Source organism: Dermacentor andersoni, chromosome 5 (assembly GCF_023375885.2).
Source record: "Dermacentor andersoni chromosome 5, qqDerAnde1_hic_scaffold, whole genome shotgun sequence".
Classification (NCBI taxonomy): domain Eukaryota; kingdom Metazoa; phylum Arthropoda; class Arachnida; order Ixodida; family Ixodidae; genus Dermacentor; species Dermacentor andersoni.
Window position 1 is genome coordinate 46,152,948 of NC_092818.1, and position 19,756 is coordinate 46,172,703.

Below are 19,756 nucleotides of genomic sequence, written 5' to 3' on the forward strand. Positions count from 1 at the left end.
GGAATTCCAGATCAAGCTACAGAACAGGTATTTGGCTTTAACTCAGGAAGAGGACCTTAGTGTTGAAGCAATGAACGACAATCTCGTGGGCATCATTACGGAGTGTGTAATAGAAGTCGGTGGTAACTCCGTTAGACAGGATACCAGTAAGCCATCGCAGGAGACGAAAGATCTTATCAAGAAACGCCAATGTATGAAAGCCTCTAACCCTACAGCTAGAACAGAACTGGCAGAACTTTCTAAGTTAATCAACAAGCGTAAGACAGCTGACTTAAGGAAGTATAATATGGATAGAATTGAACATGCTCTCAGGAACGGAGGAAGCCTAAAAGCAGTGAAGAAGAAACTAGGAATTGGCAAGAATCAGATGTATGCCTTAAGAGACAAAGCCGGCAATATCATTAGTAATATGGATGAGGTAGTTCAAGTGGCTGATGAGTTCTATAGAGATTTATACAGTACCAGTGACACCCACGACGATAATGGAAGAGAGAATAGTCTAGAGGAATTAGAAATCCCACAGGTAACGCCGGAAGAAGTAAAGAAAGCCTTGGGAGCTATACAAAGGGAATAGGCAGCTGGGGAAGATCAGGTAACAGCAGATTTGTTGAAGGATGGTGGGCAGATTGTTCTAGAGAAACTGGCCACCCTATATACGCAATGTCTCATGACCTCGACCGTACCTGAATCTTGGAAGAAAGCTAAAATAAGCCTAATCCATAAGAAAGGGGACGCCAAAGACTTGAAATATTATAGACCGATCAGCTTACTGTTGCATACAAACTATTTACTAAGGTAATCGCAAATACAATCAGGAACACCTTAGACTTCTGTCAAGCAAAGGACCAGGCAGGATTCCGTAAAGGCTACTCAACAATAGACCATATTCACACTATCAATCAGGTGATAGAGAAATGTGCGGAATATAACCAACCATTATATATAGCTTTCATTGATTAGGAGAAAGCCTTTGATTCTGTCGAAACCTCAGCACTCATGGAGGCATTACGGAATCAGGGTGTAGACGAGCTGTATGTAAAAATACTGAAAGATATATATAGCGGCTCCACAGCCACAGTAGTCCTCCATAAAGAAAGCAACAAAATCCCAATAAAGAAAGGCGTCAGGCAGGGAGATACGATCTCTCCAATGCTATTCACAGCGTGTTTACAGGAGGTATTCAGAGACCTGGATTGGGAAGAATTGGGGGATAAAAGTTGATGGAGAATTTCTTAGTAACTTGCGATTCGCTGATGATATTGCCTTGCTTAGTAACTCGGGGACCAATTGCAATGCATGCTCACTGACCTGGAGAGGCAAAGCAGAAGGGTGGGTCTAAAAATTAAGCTTCAGAAAACTAAAGTAATGTTTAACAGTCTCGGAAGAGAACAGCAATTTACAATAGGTAGCGAGGCAGTGGAAGTGGTAAGGGAATACATCTACTTAGGGCAGGTAGTGACGGCGGATCTGGATTATGAGACGGAAATAATCAGAAGAATAAGACTGGACTGGGGTGCGTTTGGCAGGCATTCTCAGATCATGAATAGCACGTTGCCATTATCCCTCAAGAGAAAAGTGTATAATAGATGTGTCTTACCAGTACTAACCTACGGTGCAGAAACCTGGAGGCTTACGAAAAAGGTTCTACTTAAATTGAGGACGACGCAACGAGCTATGGGGCCGTATTCTGTAGCGGTTCCTTTGGGAACCGGTTCCCTTTGGCTGTTACGTCTGGATTACGTCACTCGGAGAAAGAGTGGAACGGGGCGGCGTGAGGGGAACCAATCAACGAGCGGCGGTCTGCCGGAAGATCACGTCATCATTTTTGTTTGTACTTAGGGGACGGTATAGCAATTGAAGGATGTTGCTGGTTTGATAAAAAAACATTGGTTTGTATAGAACACTTGCAAATATATTTTCAGTAATAAATGTGAGCTTGCGGCGCAGACCGCTACTGGGAGTTGTAATTTTATTTGTGTTGTTTTCTTATTTAGTCGCTAGGTGGTGTGCCATACGTTATGCAAACAAGTTGCCTCGCTTTGTTTACGTTTTGGACTTGCCAGTTTGCGCGCCGAATCCGAAACTGGGTCCTCATGTTTGAGCGAGGCCGCGCGATATACTCGTGTCATTTGTTGAAGAGCACCCCTACCTTGCGAAGGCGTCGTGTGTGCTGGGTCAACAGCTGACGGCGGCGCGCAAGGAGGAGCTCTGGCAGCCAGTGACTGCCTTGCTGAGGGCCCGGCAGTGAAAACTGCGGCCCAATGGCGCGGCGTGTGGAAGAAAGATGTGTATAACGCCCGCCGTGATGCAGCCGCCTTGCACGCCGAAAGCAGGTAAGCACACTCGTTGACGGAGCTTTTGCGCACCATATTCTAACAAACGTGTTAATCACAGAGGAACCGGAGGAGGCAGCCTGCCCGGACCGCGAGGGCGCGTCCTCTCCCTAGTTGGAAGGGCGAGCGCCATCGGAGTCTGCCCGCCGTTCTTCGAGCCCGACGAAGAGGTGAACATCAGCGCATGGGTTTCAATAGGTCAACGCCAAATCGACGCGCTGTCGCGATTTATGGCAACACCCACGCTTTTAATTTTTCAACTTTGCCCCGTGCGGTCCGTTTATGGAACGCACTACCAGATACCATTGCATGCCAATATAAACACACTGCATTTCGCAATCTGCTAAACGATCGATATGCCGTTTCAACCGTCTAAACACGTCATGTCCTTTGTAATTTTCTTGCATATTTTCTACAAGTTAAAGAATTTCAGTGGTCCCAATTTCTTTACAATACTTACTACTGTATAACATGCAAAAATGTTTACAATGTTATTATGTTATTATGTTGTTGTTTACCATTTATTGTTATTGCTCTACATATTGTATTTGCTAATGTAATAATTTTCCATGTTCTGTGCGTACTCCTTTCATTATGCTGCAGTTTATTTCTTTCCCGATTCCATACTAATATGTTACCGTATTTCCCCATTTACACTATACCTTCTCGAAGGCCTGTAAGGTACATGTAAATAAATAAATAAATATTTACAATGTTTGCAGATGACTGTATAGTATATAGGGTCATCAACAGCGAATCTGACCAACAAGCACTACAACACGATTTGGATTTGATTGCCATATGGTGTGAAAAATGGAAAATGTCACTGAATGAGAAAAAGAGTGTCCACGTCACCTTTACCTGGAAGAGCTCATACGACAGCAATCGTAACACTATAAATAATGCTACTCTTGAACAAGTGTCAGAATATAAATACTTAGATGTATTTTTTTCTGCTGATCTAAGGTGGAACAGACACGTTACTCATGTTACGAACAAGGCTGTCGGAGCATTAGATTTTTTGAAACGTAACTTTAGTAGCTCGCCACAGAAACTTAGGGAGCAACTGTATTTCACACATGTGCGCAGTACACTGGAGTATGCGTGTGTTTGCTGGGATCCATATGCTACAGAACTTGTAGATAAACTAGAAAAAGTGCAGAACAGGGCAGTTCGGTTTGTCCTTGGCAATTATGACAGGATGCTTAGCATGACAGAAAGCAAAAAAGCATTAAATTGGCATCTTCTTGAACACCGTCGCCGAAATCTCAGATTAAAATTTCTTCATAACATATACCACTCTAATACGGGGATAGCCAGGTAATTGTATTTTCAGCCGCCCACATATGTTTCTAAAAGGCGAGATCACAAATTAAAAATATGTGAGATTCCTTTTGACCCTCTATTGCATGAATTATGAAAGTCATTTTTTCAGCTTTCATTATTGATTGAATGAACAAACATGACTGTAATAATAAAGATAAAGCTTTGTGCCAAATATGGCACACCATGAAGATGGCTGAGCGCTCTTGCTGCCATGGGCGGAAAACAAAGCTTCACGGATGGTGGCCTTTTAATGTGATGTGGGGAATGAAATGAAACAGTTGTTTGCTGCGTTCAGGCACAGATGAATGTTTCACTTCTTCTATCTTACCAACAACTTGTTTGTGCAAGGTGGCCGCTTACATCTTTGTTTCTTCTCGTCAAATTCTGGCCAGTGGCTGACTTGGTCAGATCGGTCGTCTTTGGGTGGCATCGCGGCCGCTGGTCCCTGTGCTTTTTTGACTTGAACATGGAATTCGATGTTCTGACTAGAAGTCCTTCCTGGTCGCTAGTTGGGTAGGCACTTGTTATGCGAGGTAAGGCATTCTGCAATTTCTGCTTTTAATTGAGCCAGCGGTAGTACTTGTCTCCTCCTAAGCTGCTCCTGCACCCTCCTGTACAATACCCATGCTGTTAGTACCGATAAGTCTAGCATAGGCGTAAAAATTCGAAAGTGCCATTTCTTCGACATCTGATATGTATGCAGTAAAGTCCAAACAGAGAGTCCAGCAGGTCGACACCACCCATGTGCCTGTTATGGACCTTTACTACGCTGGGGCAATCAATTTCGCGAAACACCTTGGCAGAGGTAAACCAGCGCTGAGTCTTTTGGACTGGATCTCTCCCATCAAAGCTCGACAGAAATGTCACGGCGCGGTTGTCGTATCAACGCACACACGATAACTCTACGTCATCTATCGCGCTTGTGAGTGCCTCTGAAGCACCACTTCCTTTACATTTCAGTTCCTTTTCACTTTTCAGGCGGCTGTTTGGTAGACAATTCGCCCTCACCGTACCGATCGTCAAAATTACATCTTGTGATAGAGTGACCTGCAGCTTCGGGCTATTGAACAGATGGCAGCACGTTACCATATGTTGTATTTCAAGTTCATACTGTGCCAAATATGGCACACACCGATTTCGGTTTCTCTGCTGTAGTTGCAGGCAAAATTGAGAAAACTAGTAACTGCCTTGAATTGGCGAGGCCAAAAAATATGCCAAAATAATTTTTCTACGTTTCTGCGGTCGAACTTTTCAGAGAAAAAAAAAAACCAATTGCTCGTGTTTGCCCCCTCCGAGTTTCACGTCGCATCCCAAAATCTACTTCACCTCTGTTTTGCGTATCACTCAAGAGATGGCAGCACTTGCCCATAATAAGTGCGCATAACTACGAGATTTACTCTGACGGTATCACATTCTCAACTGGGAATCTCACACATGCGAAAAAGAATGGTAACCGGTATGTGCCAAATATGGGACGCCATGCAATAGAGGGTTAAAAGTGACGCTTTCCGCTACTCTTTCTATGTTCGTACTATAAGAGACTGGAATACTCTACCACCTGACACTGTCTGTATTTGTTCAAATGATGATTTCTTCCATGCTTTATGAGTGTAATTCTGAGTGTTCATTTATATGAGTTGTACCCTCCCTGCTGTAATGCCTGAATGGCGAAGCAGGTACCCAATGAATAAAATGAATAAATAAAGAAATGTTTCATTGTCATGATTTTGTTTATATTGTTGCACCTTGTTAAGCAGCAATTACGAGCATTATGTGAAATCATGTGTGCAAGAAATGCAATGTTGAAGCAACTCTTGAGTTTAAACAAAGCAGTAGTAAGCATCAGTGTCTGCTATTTAACGAAATCCTGCTCCAATAAGTGCTTGACATGTCTCGTTTGTTGCTATACGTTTCAATATGTGCTATACAGATTGCTGACGACATTTCAGTTGCTGTGTAACTCATGCTGCTCTTGCGTGTCACACATGAACAGACATCTTCAGCTTTGGAACAATGCATACTGCACAGTAAAATAGGCATTGCAAAGCAATATTCAACAATGCAAGATTGGTTGCCATTCACCTTGGAAATAACCTTTATTTAAAGAAATATCCCTGGCGAGACAATATTCAAAAGCACAGTGAACAAAGCAAAGGAGTAACATAATGGCACATGGTTATTTGTCACTGCATGTGTATCTGTCATGCTCAACATAGACAAATCATGTGCTTTCCACTACTGCAGTATGCAGCATACTATGATTAGCCACATGTGAGCACACGCAATGTGTTATGTTGAAGTGCACGGCCTATTTACTTTTATGATAATAAAAATAAAACATGTTACACCAGCACATGTCTCCACCTCATTTGCCAGCGAATGCGCCGGCACACACTTTGCAGGTAGGCAATGCGCAAATTTCTGGGCAGCCGAAACACACCAACTATGGATTCACGCACCGCACGGCCTCTTTGAAACAAAGCTCGAGAAGGCTGTACAGGGTGCGCCTGCGGTGGCACCTGTACTTGAAGCGGCACTTGTGCCTGGGCTGGCTCCTGTGCTCTGTCGTCATGTGCACCGTCGTCACCTGGGTCGTCTGGCAGAGGCACGCCTGCTGCAAGGCAGAGGTTATGCAGCGCTGCACAAGCTGCAGCAATAGTGGCTGCTTTCTGAGGCGAGTAGTGGAGCACCCGATACCTCTGCAGGCATCGGAAGCGGCTCTTGACGACTCCTATGCACCGCTCAACGGCATTTCGCATTGATGCGTGTGCCTCATTATAGCGCCCCTCTGCCGTGAGGCGATTTGGGTGACCAGGCACAGGAGTCATGATCCATGGCTCTAGCGGGTACCCAGAGTCCCCTGTAAAGTGTTGCACGTCAGTGAACGAACGTGGATACATTAAGGCACAATGCAAGAACACAGTCTACGCCAGGGCCCTTTTACAACAGCAGCGGGTCTTGGATTTATTGTTGCAATATCTATCAAACATTGACCTTCCCAGAAAGTTGTAAAGAAAGTTCGACTCATTTTAAAGAAAAGCCCAATTTCACCTGTTGTCTCGGCTGCAAATCTCATTCTCGGGTTAAGTTGGACATGTAATATTTATTTCATACTCGTGGTTTTCTGCTCCGCTCATCCCATTTGCTTCTCCCTAAATGTACATCCTCCACTAAAACTAATTAGCTCTTCTCTCTTCAGAAGTGTTATTTTATAAAGCACTTCTAAGGTCTACTCTCGAATATGCTGCCAGTATCTGGGATCCTTACTCTACTTTTCGTACCTCTTCTCGTGAAGGTACCCGAACTCGAGCTACCCGTTTGATCCTTTATAATCACTCTAGCACCACATGTCGCTGCAACAAAAAAAATTGCAGACATTGTGACACAAAGAAAAATAGCGCAACTTGCACTATTCTACAATATATACTACACCGATCACTAACGTCGATGCCGAAAGTTTCACGCACACGCTTATTCCTTTGTTCCAAGGACAGGGACCAGGTCCCCGAGTCCATTGTCACCAACCCTTTTCCATCCACCATACTTGAAAACTGCCATTTTGACGTGTTCTGTAGAATTCCACTCCTGCCTGTAACGCTCCACGTGGCATTCAGTGTATTGAAATTAATCAATAAACAGCATAACATGTCAGCTGTTGTATACATGCTGGTACAAATATCTGCCTTTTAAGAGAGACTTGTTTCTCTCGACAGTCGCTGCAGGTTCATTAGGTACTGCTGCATTCACAACACATTTCTAGCAAATCACGCTTTCTTAAAGCTTGCTAGGATGCAAAACTATTTGTCTGTGAATGTTTTACATGTGGAAGAAGCACTGCTACTTTAGGTGCACTTACCAAGCAAGACTTCTCCATGAAGTAACAGGCCACGAGTGAGGCGGCGGCGAAATGCAGAATACCTCCAGACGAAAGAATCGTGGCACGATCCCGGAAACCGTGGGTCAATTGCCAGGATATACAGCTTCGCGTCGCACACCTCATAAGGGAAAGCAAAGAGAAGGTGTCAGTGCCACTGCAACAAATATCTGGCACAATCTTTTGCTTACAACACTACTTGCCAATCAGTTACTGTTCAGTCAGCGAACACAATTACAGAAAAAGAGATATCAACATACGCAGTAGGCAGTTGAACTAATGATCAGCATGATAACAATGTCATCTTAACCTGCAAATGCAATGTTGGCATGTGTACACATGCTCATGTATGGCGTGCGGTCACAACACAATGTGCAAAATAATTCCTTTGGTTTCTTTCGTTCATATTGTATAAGATTCTGCTAAAGAGTTCCACCTGTGTTCTTTTTTTTTTTTTTTTTCAGACAAAGTGCCTATTACAAGCGAAAGAACGCGGAAACAGCATGTGCCGTATTAACAGCTAGAGCAAATGGGTGTCCACATATTCTCATTCTCCCTCACACCATTTCCATTGATGGGATGCTCCTTTTCACGTTTACAGTCTGTTGGCCACAATGCTTTAGTTTTACGTCGAATAAGAATCACAAGGGCTCGTCTTCTGTTAGGATCGCTCGCAGACGAAGACTCCCTTCACTGCTACGGCGTCTATTCCGGTTTAAATCGCGCGTAATGCGTTTACATTGTAGCATCGAAAAGGCTATTCAACTGTGATTGGAGTGCACTGAAAAAGTGCGGCCGTGTTCTATGCAAAGATCAAAGTCGTCATTACACATACAACACAAACGCTACTTTCTCTCATAGGAACGCAAGTATTACCGGCAATTGATGAAAAATAACGAAACGAAGTTTTTTACAACGTGCACTCGAGCAAACACATATCGAAAATATTTGTCAATGAACAATACTCACGACCATGCAGTTGAGGGCGTAATACCCTTTACGGCTCCAGTAGGATTCCGTTTCGCCGGGGCCGAGCTTCTTAGGGCGAACGATGGCTATCAGGCTCCCGTCCACACATCCTAGAACTCCTGGAATTTTTCCACGGCTAAGAAAGCCTTCCTTGACGGCGGCTTTCTGTTGCGCCGTGGATGGGAATCTAACCTATCCTTTTTCCTTGCCCACAATCGTAATGGCCTTGGCGACGGCTGTGATGATCCGGCTGACCGAAGACTGCGACAGTGCAATCGCTTCTTCATTCCCGACGCACTGCTGAAAGCTCCCGGTGGCAAAAAACCGCAGCGCGCACAACACTTTCATTGTAGTGTCAACACCACGAAATCTTTGAGGCCCGAGATGTCCTTCTAGCTCATCGCAAAGACGTCGCACTATGTCTTTGGAGAGCCTAAAATGCCTCCGAAACTCTTCTTCGGCCATGCCGAACGCGTCGCGTCGTTGCCTCTCGTCGCGTCGTTGTCTTTCGGCACTCGCCAGCAACACAACCAAAGGAGCCGCCATTGCCGTCTCTGTCTCGTCTCGTCTAGGTGCCGGCTCGTCAGCTGTCGCGAGGTTAGCCGGCAGCCACGGTTGCCCTAGCAACCCTCGACATCATGCTCGCCCCCGCGCGCGACCCTCGAGAGAACCACTTCTCCGCGGTTCCTCTCCTAGCAGGGAACCGGTTCCTTTCCAGAAGATTGGCAACCTGTGTGACGTCATCAAAATTTGTCGTCCCGCCCACCAGGGATGACGACAACGAAACGCCGACCAATGGCAACAGCCCAAAGGAACCGGTTCCCAAAGGAACCGCTACAGAATACGGCCCATGGAAAGAAGAATGATGGGTGTAACGTTAAGGGATAAGAAAAGAGCAGAGTCGGTGAGGGAAAAAACGCGAGTTAATGGCATCTTAGTTGACATCAAGAAAAAGAAATGGGCATGGGCAGGACATGTAATGAGGAGGGAAGAAGATAACCGATGGTCATTAAGGGTTACGGACTGGATTCGAAGGGAAGGGAAGCGTAGCAGGGGGCGGCAGAAAGTTAGGTGGGCGGATGATATTAAGAATTGCAGGGACGACATGGCCGCAATTAGTAGATGACCGGGGTTGTTGGAGAAGTATGGGAGGCCTTTGCCCTGCAGTGGGCGTAACAAGGCTGATGATGGTGGTGATGATGATTACGCTCCTGGAGGGCGTCCAAATCCCGTGGAGCATGGCATTCGCCTACCTGGGGCTGCGTATTGACCATCGGCTGACATGGCTGCTGGTTGCCAAGGCCCTGTACGCCCAGGCACTTCGGGTCCGCAAGGCGATCTCGCAGCTCCTTGCCCGTGGACAGGGCTGTACCACCAGGTGGGCCCTGCAGCTCTTTGAAGCTGCAGCCACCTCACGGCTGCTGTATGCCCTCCCTCTGGTCGCGTTGCACCCCCCCCCCCCCCCGCCTGCGGAAACTGGAGCTGCAGCACCGGTCAGCACTCCGGCTCTGTCTTGGTGTTCCCCGAACCTCACAAGTGGCCGCCACTCTTGCTGAGGCAGGTGCCTGGCCCCTGTCACTACTCTTTCTGCAACAGGGGTTAAGAAACATTGATCACCTGCACCATGCAGCAGATGGTCAAGCCCTCCTGACCCGCCTACGCTCCCGGCCAGCATCACACATGGGACGGCTGTTGGCCTCTATGAAGAAGTCATAGGGGACACGCCTGAAAACGCCGTACAGCCTCGCTCACCACAGCGACCACCAGTCCCTATCTCGACGGAGCAGCCAGGTAGCTCGAAGAACCATTCCCTAACATGTGCCCTACAGCAGACGGCAGCCTCTCTCTGCAAGAGAGGCTTCGGGACCACCTACACATCTTCGTCGATGGATCCGTGATGCCGGAGACGGGCTCATCCACAGCAGCCTCCGTTGCACCGGCCCTACAAAAGATCAAGCTGTGCCGTCTCCCGGGACATGGAAGCTCTACCGCAGCGGAGGTAGCAGGTGTCCACCTTGCCGTGGACCTACAGGCAGACGACCTACCAGCGACTCCGGCAGCCATCTGCGACTCCAAGGCGGCGCTGCTCTGCCTGTAGAGCCCTGACAGGGCTAGCATTGGGGTTGTGCTGCTGTGTTCAAGATTGACGGCCCTTCAGGACGCAGGGTGCTCGCTATTTCGGCACTGGCTACTGGCGCACGTGGGGATCCCGGGCAATGAAGAGGCAGACACTCTCGTAAAGAGTGCCCTTTGCGGGCACTCTGAGTGACTGAGGGCACTTTGACTGACTGCTGTAACGGCCGCAGACTTCTCGAGACACAGGCTGCGCCGGCACATCATCGCTTGCCACCCGGACAAACAGGTATCCCTGGGCCGGCCTCCACGGCCTCTTCCACAACACGGCCTCTCACTAAGGGATACCACGTTGCTGCTTCGACTGCCAGTTGGCTGCTACTGGACGGCAGCCTGCTGGCACCGCCTTGGGAAAGTCACCTCGCCAGCTTGTGCCTTCTGCGGTGATCGAGAGACTCTGGAGCACCTCATGCTGGCCTGCCCTGCTCACCTGCAGCACCGTGGCAGACTCCTGCAGGAGTTCAACCACCTGGAGCTCCCTTGTTCCCGACAGGAAGACATCCTCTTCCCCGGTCGTAATCAGTTACCAGCCTTCCTAAGTGTCGTCGAGTACCTCGACTTGTCGGGGCTATCGGCGAAACTAGGAAATTTCTACAAAGACCACAACCTCGGGCCTTCTGATCCGCCAAGCCTTCGCTTCTGCTGGGCCACCTCCTATGGTCTGTCACCGGCCCACTCCTCCGGTCGAAACCACTAGGCCCTCCCGACCGGGCTGCTCCGTTGCTGCCATGGCGACCCCCTCTACCTCTCTCCCTCCTAACTTCTATCTCCTTGACTCCCATAACCCCCTCCCTGCTGGCGCTGAGCCGTGCTCCCGCAAGGGTTGCAGAAGATAGTGCTAGCCTTTCCTCCTTTTCCCCACGAGACCCACTTCTCTCTTTATTACGAGCTGTGGACGGTTCGCAAGGGCCGTCGGCCTCGGATCCTACGGCCAGTGAGCTAGGCCTATACCGTGTCCCAGCGATCACCAGCTCGCCTGGATTGTGCGTTCGCTACCGTCGGCGTCGACGAGCGGCAGAAGTGGTCTGAGTTCGCGCACGCCGCTGGAAGCTTAAAATGGACCCCGCTGAAGAGCAGCCAGGTTTGCTCGTTTCATTTCGAGCGTGCCTGGTATAAACAAAACCCGTCGAGCTTAGGGCAGTCCGATGATCTTCCACCAAGACTACGTACCCCCAAGCTGTGCACACTTCTACCCCGCCTTCTGTCCCGCTCCTGGAATATCCTTCATTCCCAAACCGCCCTCGACGAATGGTTCGCACTACTTGTAGCAGTGCGTACGCATATTGATAGCTGTCGCTAGCCGCACTGTCGGAGTCGCTTCTTTATAGTGGATCCAATCAAAAGTGGTTGGCCACGTCCATAGAGTTTCTAAATAAATACTAATATGAACCTCTATGGCCACATCTAACACGGATGCGACTCCCACCTACAGGAAATAATCGCCGCTGGACGAAAACGAGGACGACGATGATGGCGAGGACGACAATGATGGCGAGGACATCGCAAAGCACGCGCAGGCGTAGCAGACGAACTAGCAACACGAAGCTACGAGGCGTTCATTTGAGGGATCGCCAGCCGTTTGTACGCAAGCGCCAGTAAGAGCAGGCGCGAGAGAGAAAATCTGGGGGCTTTTGCTCCTTCAATATGACTCAGCCTAGGCACCACGGAGGAGGTTTCTTAGCGCGTGTTGTAGGCGTTTGTCCTTAGGCGTGCCGGCATTGCGGAGTGGGGTCGAGTTCGTTTACGCTCGGACGCTGGCTGCCGGCGCGGTACAATAGGTGAAGCAGCAGGCACGGACGCCCGATTAGGCGACCGCTGTGTCGGACAGACTGTGTCGCACCTCCGGCGCTCGAGCTAGTCGGTCGTGGCGGATCATAGCTTGCGGCCGTAGTAGAGCCCTGGTCGCATATATTGAATATCTAGAAGGCAGAGCGCCTTAGCAACCGCGGTTGAACGCAAGTGGGTGAAAGGCCGCCGGTGACGATGACCGGCTCAGCAACAGCGCCGCAGGCGCGAGAAAGTCTGTCTGACGTATTCAGAGGCAAAGCTCTGACTGGTGTTGCATCAGTGCGGGGCGCGGTAGTGCAACTAGAAACAGCTGAAGCGCCTTCGTCTTCAACATTTACTACCCCCCCCCCCCCCCCCAGCCATAGGCGGGCAAACAGGAAACCTCTTTGGGGACACCCTCCGCCTCGCTAAAGACAGTCCGTTGGTAATCATAGGCGATTTCAAGCTCAGAACACGCTGTGGGGGCACCAGAGGCAGGATTGGAAGGGTCTCCAGCTAGAAACACTAATTCAACAGTGTCACCTCACGCTCATCACAGACCCGAATATACCGACGAGGGAAGGGAACAGCGTAACACGCAACACCACTCCCGACCTCGCCTTCATCACTCAAACCACGCGAGCCGAATGGCTCAACACACTCGAAAACTTAGGCAGCGATCACTACATATTAAACATAACACTACAGACTGGACGCCTAAGCAAGCAGATCGGCACAGCTAAACTCGCTGACTGGCGAAAAATCAGGGAAGCCCAAGAACAGGACGCCGACACAATCACGAACCTGGAAGACTGGTGCGATAACCTCCGTCGACATAAACAACACCGCACAATGGAAATCGCCAAAACGCAAGAGACCCCAGAGGTGGATCCCCACTTACAACACCTGTGGGAGGCCAAACCGGGCCTCAGCTGCCGCTGGACAACACAGAACAACAAGAAACTGAAGACATGCATAGCACAAATAACAGCGGAAGCAGAAAACTATGCCATGCAACTCGCCTCAGCGAACTGGTATAGATTCTGCAACTCCTTCGGTGGCACCCGGGATACAGCCAAGATGTGGCACATGCTCAAAGCCATCTTGCACCCCACCAAAACCAAAGGAGAAGGGCACAAGGCATTGGATCGGTTACTACACACCTACCCAGGTAGCCAACAAGACCTCATCTACGCCATCAACACCCAGTGCTATGGCCAAGATGTGGCACATCCTCAAAGCCATCTTGGACCCCACCAAAACCAAAGGAGGACACAAGGCACTGGAGCGGTTACTACACACCTACCCAGGTAGCCAACAAGACCTCATCGACACCATCAACACCAAGTGCTATGGGGATCCCACTCTCACACAACCACGTACAACACCCTACACAGGACAACCCCACCGACTAATTATATATATTAGACGAACCTATCACAGAATACGAAATGAGACCGGTCATCGCAACCACCACCCGTAACACAGCGGCATGCACGGACCACATCACGAAACTCGATGATCAGAAACCTGAGCGGCAAGTCCATCTCCGCGCTCACGGCCTTTCTCAGCCAACATTGGGAACAAGGTACAGTGCCGGCGATCTAGAAACACGCACGAATAATCACGATTCCCAAAGAGGGCGAGAAATTGCCAATTGAAAACCTCAGACCCATGTCGCTCACGTCCTGCCTCGGCATGGCGTAAGAGAAAATTATAAACACGAGACTACAGAGACTTAGAAGACAACAAACACCTGCCGTACACCATGTTCGGTTTCCGCGCAGACCTGTCCACACAAGACTTGCTACTCCAAATCAAGGAAGAAGTCCTCAGCAACGTCCCCCCGAGGGTCTTCGACAACGTCGATCAGCCACCAAGAAATCCTAGAAGGGCTGGCCAACACCAACTGTGGCTAGCGAACGTACAAGTACGTTCAGTGCTTCCTGAGTCACCGCGCAGCGGAGCTGAAGATGGGCGAGATCCAGACACCAGTGTACCATCCTCCCAACAAGCGCACACCGCAAGGTGCTGTCATCTGATCCACGCTCTTTAACATCGCCATGATTGGCCTCGCAAGCAAACTGCAGGACGTAGAAGGTCTTGGGCACGCAATCTACGCAGATGACATAACACTCTCGAGCAAAACAGGGCCCCTCATTGAAGAAGAGGTACGGCTGCCATCTGCAGCTCACCGCATCCAAGATTACGTCAGCCAATACTCCGCCGAGAAATCTGAGCTCCTACGAGTCTGGCGAGGCCGGGGTAACCACACAGTCCCCACAGACTCAACAAGTAAATTAGAGGTACACCTCAACGGGGGCCTCATACCAGAGAAGCCATTGCTCAGGGTCCTAGGCATGTGGCTGCAGTCCAACCAGCAGGCCACACACACTCTTACACTCCTCAAAACTATTGTAAAGGCGATATCACCCATGATCTCCTGCGTAACATTCAAGAACAGAGGAATGAAGGAATTAAGGGGACACCTTCCAACTGGTCAGAAGCCAGGGGGTGAGCAGAATCGCATACAGCCTGCCCTACCACCATCTCACAGAGTCCGAGACAAAGCAGGCCGACAGGCTCTTGAGGGTGGCTTTTAAGACCGCTCTCCACTTGTCCATGAGCACATCGACTGAAAAATTATTGCCGCTAGGGTTACACAACACCCTCAGCGAACTGACGGAAGCCCTTTACGTGTCGCAACAACAGAGACTTACGCAGACTTGCACGGGCCAGCAGGTCCTACAAACCTTGGGCTTCGAAGCTATAACAACACGAACCCAAGAAACCTGCTCGATACCTCGTCACGTCCAGGACAAGTATCACGTTGCCCCGATACCCCGCAACACAGACCCTAACCTACGCTGCGGCAGGAGAGCAAGGGCCCAGCACATAGAGAAAGCATTCAGGTTCCATACCACGGCCCGTTTTACGGTTGCCGCCATGTATGGGACGAAGATCAAGGGCGCAGTGGCAGTGGTATGTAACTGCCGAGGCCACGCTACCTCCGCTGCATCGAACCGCCCCTGCACGATTGCAGAAGCCGAAGAGCTGGCCATCGCGTTAGCCACCCGCGAAGGCCAACATACAAACAAACCACTGACGATCCTAACAGATTCCCAGCAGGCCTGCCGCTACTTCCTACAAGGAAGAATCAGAATACCTGCTGCACAAGTCCTAGCCCAAATACTCAAGGAGGACCCTGAGGACATCACCACCCAAACCATCATCTGGATACCGGGCCACACTGCCATCACGGGTAACCTGCATGCCGACAGAGCAGCTCGAGGATTCGTGCATAACCGAGCACTCATCACGCCGGCTGCAGAAGACCCTGTCGACCTCGAGTATTCAGCCATCGTGAACTACCACAGAGGGAGTCGCTTGCGATATCCACCACCCCATCGAAACCTAAAGACAGCGGATGCGGCTGCTTGGTGTAGGCGCCAGACAGGCACTTACACGAACCTACACATATAACATTGCATACACCCCGCAGCGTACAGGGACGAATTCCCGTGGTGCGGGCCCACACCAACCCTACACCACATTACGTTGGAGTGCATGCTACACAACATAGAACACCCCGAGGGTGCAAGTGGAGGCACTGGTGTCCAGCTCGGCCCTCAACGACCAGCTCAAACTGATCCAGAGAGCTGAGATGATGGCAAGAGCCAGCGGAGCCCTGGACTAGGGGCCCCGACCATTAGCGATTATTCCAATTATTCTTTAAATAAACTTTCCATCCATATATCCATCCATCCATCCGTCCGTCCGTCCATCCATCCATTCATCCATCTATGCCCAGTGAGAAGAAAAGCACCTGAAGAGGGCGCCAAGCAGCATGGCGCCATCTCTCGAGGCAACGCAAAATTTGCACCGCAGAACTCGCGGACGGGTGGCATCCAAAAGAGCACAGGATGACAATGATCCAAAAGAAGACAATGAAGTCCGCCTTTTGAACGTCGCTATTGAAAATGACAAATAAAACTTCAGGGAACTGTAAGTTGCAGCTTGAATGATATTGTGAAAAAACATTAGGAAGCAATATTTTTGTAACTAATTTTGGCAGTAAGTAGCGTACATAATGCAGTCCTGTACAAAGAGTTGGGGGCCAGAGACCGCATTTTATTATGTTTTCACTGGTTGCCCGGATGATCTCGTTTTGTTCGTGCAATTTGCCCGGATAGCGGCTCTAGCTTTTGGCTCAAGGTCACTTGACGGTCGCCGCCAACAGGAGCTAAAACCATTTCCTGCTTAAAAATTAATCCGGCGTTTTGCGTACCAGAACCACGATCTAATTATGAGGCATGCCGTAGTGGGGAACTCCGGAAAAATTTTGACCACCTAGGGTTCTCTAACGTGCACCTAAATTTTAATGCACGAGCATGTTTGCGGCCGCCGCGGCCGGGATCGATTCAAATGTTGAAGGAATAAAGTGCAATACCACAAGAACATGGCATATTGTCTTAAAGGGGTGCAAGAATGGTAAAATTGTCCGAATAATAAATTTCTTGTGAGGAAATATTTGAGAAAATAAAATTGACAATCATACAAAAGTGAGGAAATAATTGACGAAATAAATCCATACACGGCCAAGAGTCTAGGCATCCTTATTGAATGACTGAAAATTATTCAGCGGAGGTGAGGTGCTCCATGCTTTCTGTCAGAATATGGTATCTCTCCTCAACCATCCCGGCTCCCCTGCAGCATTCGTACACTTCTACAACGAACTCCTCAACAACGAAATTTCTTGTATAATGAAGGAATAATTCTGTCCCGGTTCTATTGTGAGTTAGGCAGTGCGTGACCTTTAAAACGAAGTGACCAGTACAACGAATTATTTTGGAAGCCCCAAATACTCCGTTATGAAGGCATTCGACTGTAATCACTCGCAGTGGTCCTCACTTGTATCTGGATGTCTCCCTGTGGACTCCAATAAAAGCTTTTATCCCTTATATTTCAACCAAAAAGAACATTCCACAACTTCGAACACTCAGTAATTGAATCGGGTATTAACCGAATAGCAAATTACGCCCTTCGTATTCAAATTTTCGAATATTTGTGCACCTTGAGAACATACACTTTGTGTGCATTGTGCTACAAACAAGGCAATATACTTGATAAAAAACATTGTAACATCTCCTCGGCTGCACTATCTGTTACGAAAAAGCAGCTATATATGAGCATCGCGTATATCTTGATTTTATCATCTTCAGGTGAGGCTCAGTATGGGACAATGAAATAATCAGTCCTGAAGAAATACAGAAACGGAGCGCACGCTCCTACATGAGTTAGGGGTCGCATTCTGAAAGGAATATGAAAAGATCCTAGTTCGCTCTTTCCGGACCTATTTTACGTAATTTCTCGACCTTTTTAAGCACCAAGCAATATACAAGGGAGCAACACACAAGGCATCTATACAAGGGACGCCTTAGGGCGTCCCTTGTATAGATGAAGCAAACGGTGGGTATGTTCCTGTGGTTCAACAGGGCAAAAGGAAGGCCATCGCAGTATAAAACAGTGAAATGTCAGCACGGCTTTTAGGAACAGTCATTGAGTTAGATCAACGAAGGCACAAAGACTCCCAATGGAAGTGTCGCTCAACATCCGAGTGCTGTTGACCAAATCCGAGCTTTAAATGCCGGTCTTTGTTGTGGCCCAAGTACTTTTGTCCACACCTCCGGCCCCCAAACAATTCCATTAATCGTGCTAGTCTTTGCACACGGCTTGTCAGCACTTGTCGAGTGCCCCCATGCTCTGCAATTCAATCGTAAGTTCAATGCGTGTGACTTTTCGTGGCGCGCTGCTTTCGTCCAACTCACTTTCCCGGAGCCCGTGTTGCCAACCGCTGAGGCCCCTAGAGCAGCCGAGAAGGTCGTAATCGCAGGTCGTCAAGGATATAGAAACGTGTACTTGTTTATCCTTTTCTCGGGGACTGCATTTCACCCACTAACAACTTAGTTATCGCTCAGCGTGAGATGCGCCTGCATGATCGGAACCTACTGGAATGCTATTGATGGTTCTATGCGTTGTCTGTTATCACCGAAGCTTGTGTAATGTGCTTGTATGCGCGACGTGAATTGTGTAGTACTTTCTAGAATACGCGCTGGCACTAGCGATTACTCTGGAAATTTCAATGGCTCATGTATAAAAGCCGATGCGCTTGACCGGCCGATCAGTTTTCAACGATTGTTCTTCGAAGTGTAGCCTGTTCTTGAGGGCACAGGTTCGCCAAATAAAACGCGTTTCGTCATTCACAGTTCTGCTGCTTCCTTCACTGTCACTACTACGTGACATCTGATGGAGGTGCGGGGTACGTTCATAGACGAATGCCCCGAAAAGCCGTGATCCAAGCCCGAACCCGGAACACAGCTCCAATGACACCCCGGACCATCGAGCATGCTGCAGAGTACAAACCTTGGCGCCGAGCGCGGTCTTCTACCCGACCAAAGCAGAAGGATCGACACCAAGTCAGCAGCAACGATGACAACAGCGTCGCCATCAACGATAGCGCTTCTGTAAACCCAGGGAGCCACCTACCTTTAGCAGAGCTTCATCGGAAGACCCAGAGAGTTGGCTTGCGACATTCGAGTGTCAGCCTACGACAAGTGAAATCCTGAAGACGTTGCGTCATGTCTATTTCTCGTTGGAAGACTCCGCCAGGACTTGGATCGAAAATCGTAGAGCCCCTGTTAACGACATGGCACCTGTTCTGCAGCGGATTTCTGAAGACTCACAAGCGTCGTCAGAAGAGAAAAAAACCGAACTTCTATTGCAAACCCGATGCACTTTCCTAACGAGAACGTTGCGGTATTCACGAAAGAGATTACTCGTATTTTCAGTCCCCCGACCCGCAAATGTCAGAGCAGAAGAAAGTACGTCTTCTCATGAACGGTGTAAAACAAGAACTCTTTGCCGGACTGACGCGCAACCCACCTACGACCGTAGCAGAATTTCTGTCAGAAGCCATGATGATTAAGAAGACGTTAGAAGTGTGCACAAGGCAATGCAATTGCCGCTCAATGTCAGACTCTGAAGAAGCTTAAGCCCTCCGCTCCAACGACTGGTGAGAGACAAGACAAGTTGTGAGCAAAAAACTCCCAGATGTTCCCAGCGTCGCAGTCCCAAGTTATTTTGATTGCTGACGTAGTCAGAGATGAAATCGAGTGGTCATTGGGAGTTCCCGAAGTACAGCCGGACTTGCCATAGCATCAGTCTGAAATGATGACCTACGCCGGCATCGCCCGTCGTCAAAGTACCCCTCCGTGCCCACGCCAGGACCCCATAACGCTGCAGTTTCATCGTATGCCGCCGCCGCCACCAGCTCACCCACCCATCGCCCTGCGCA

General features: G+C 49.0%; 1 long non-coding RNA gene across 2 annotated transcripts; it reads right to left on the reverse strand.

Annotated features, from left to right (window-relative positions):
• Nucleotides 1–5,730: 5,730 nt before the first annotated feature.
• On the reverse strand, nt 5,731–9,344 carry LOC140218460 (uncharacterized). Of its 2 annotated transcripts, XR_011894728.1 has the most exons (3): nt 8,503–9,344; nt 7,516–7,654; nt 5,731–6,519 (listed from the first exon to the last, which is right to left on the reverse strand). It is a non-coding gene; the product is annotated as an uncharacterized lncRNA (long non-coding RNA). The 2 variants fall into 2 exon arrangements; XR_011894727.1 differs by lacking the exon at nt 8,503–9,344 and having other exon boundaries at nt 7,516–8,493.
• Nucleotides 9,345–19,756: the final 10,412 nt, after the last annotated feature.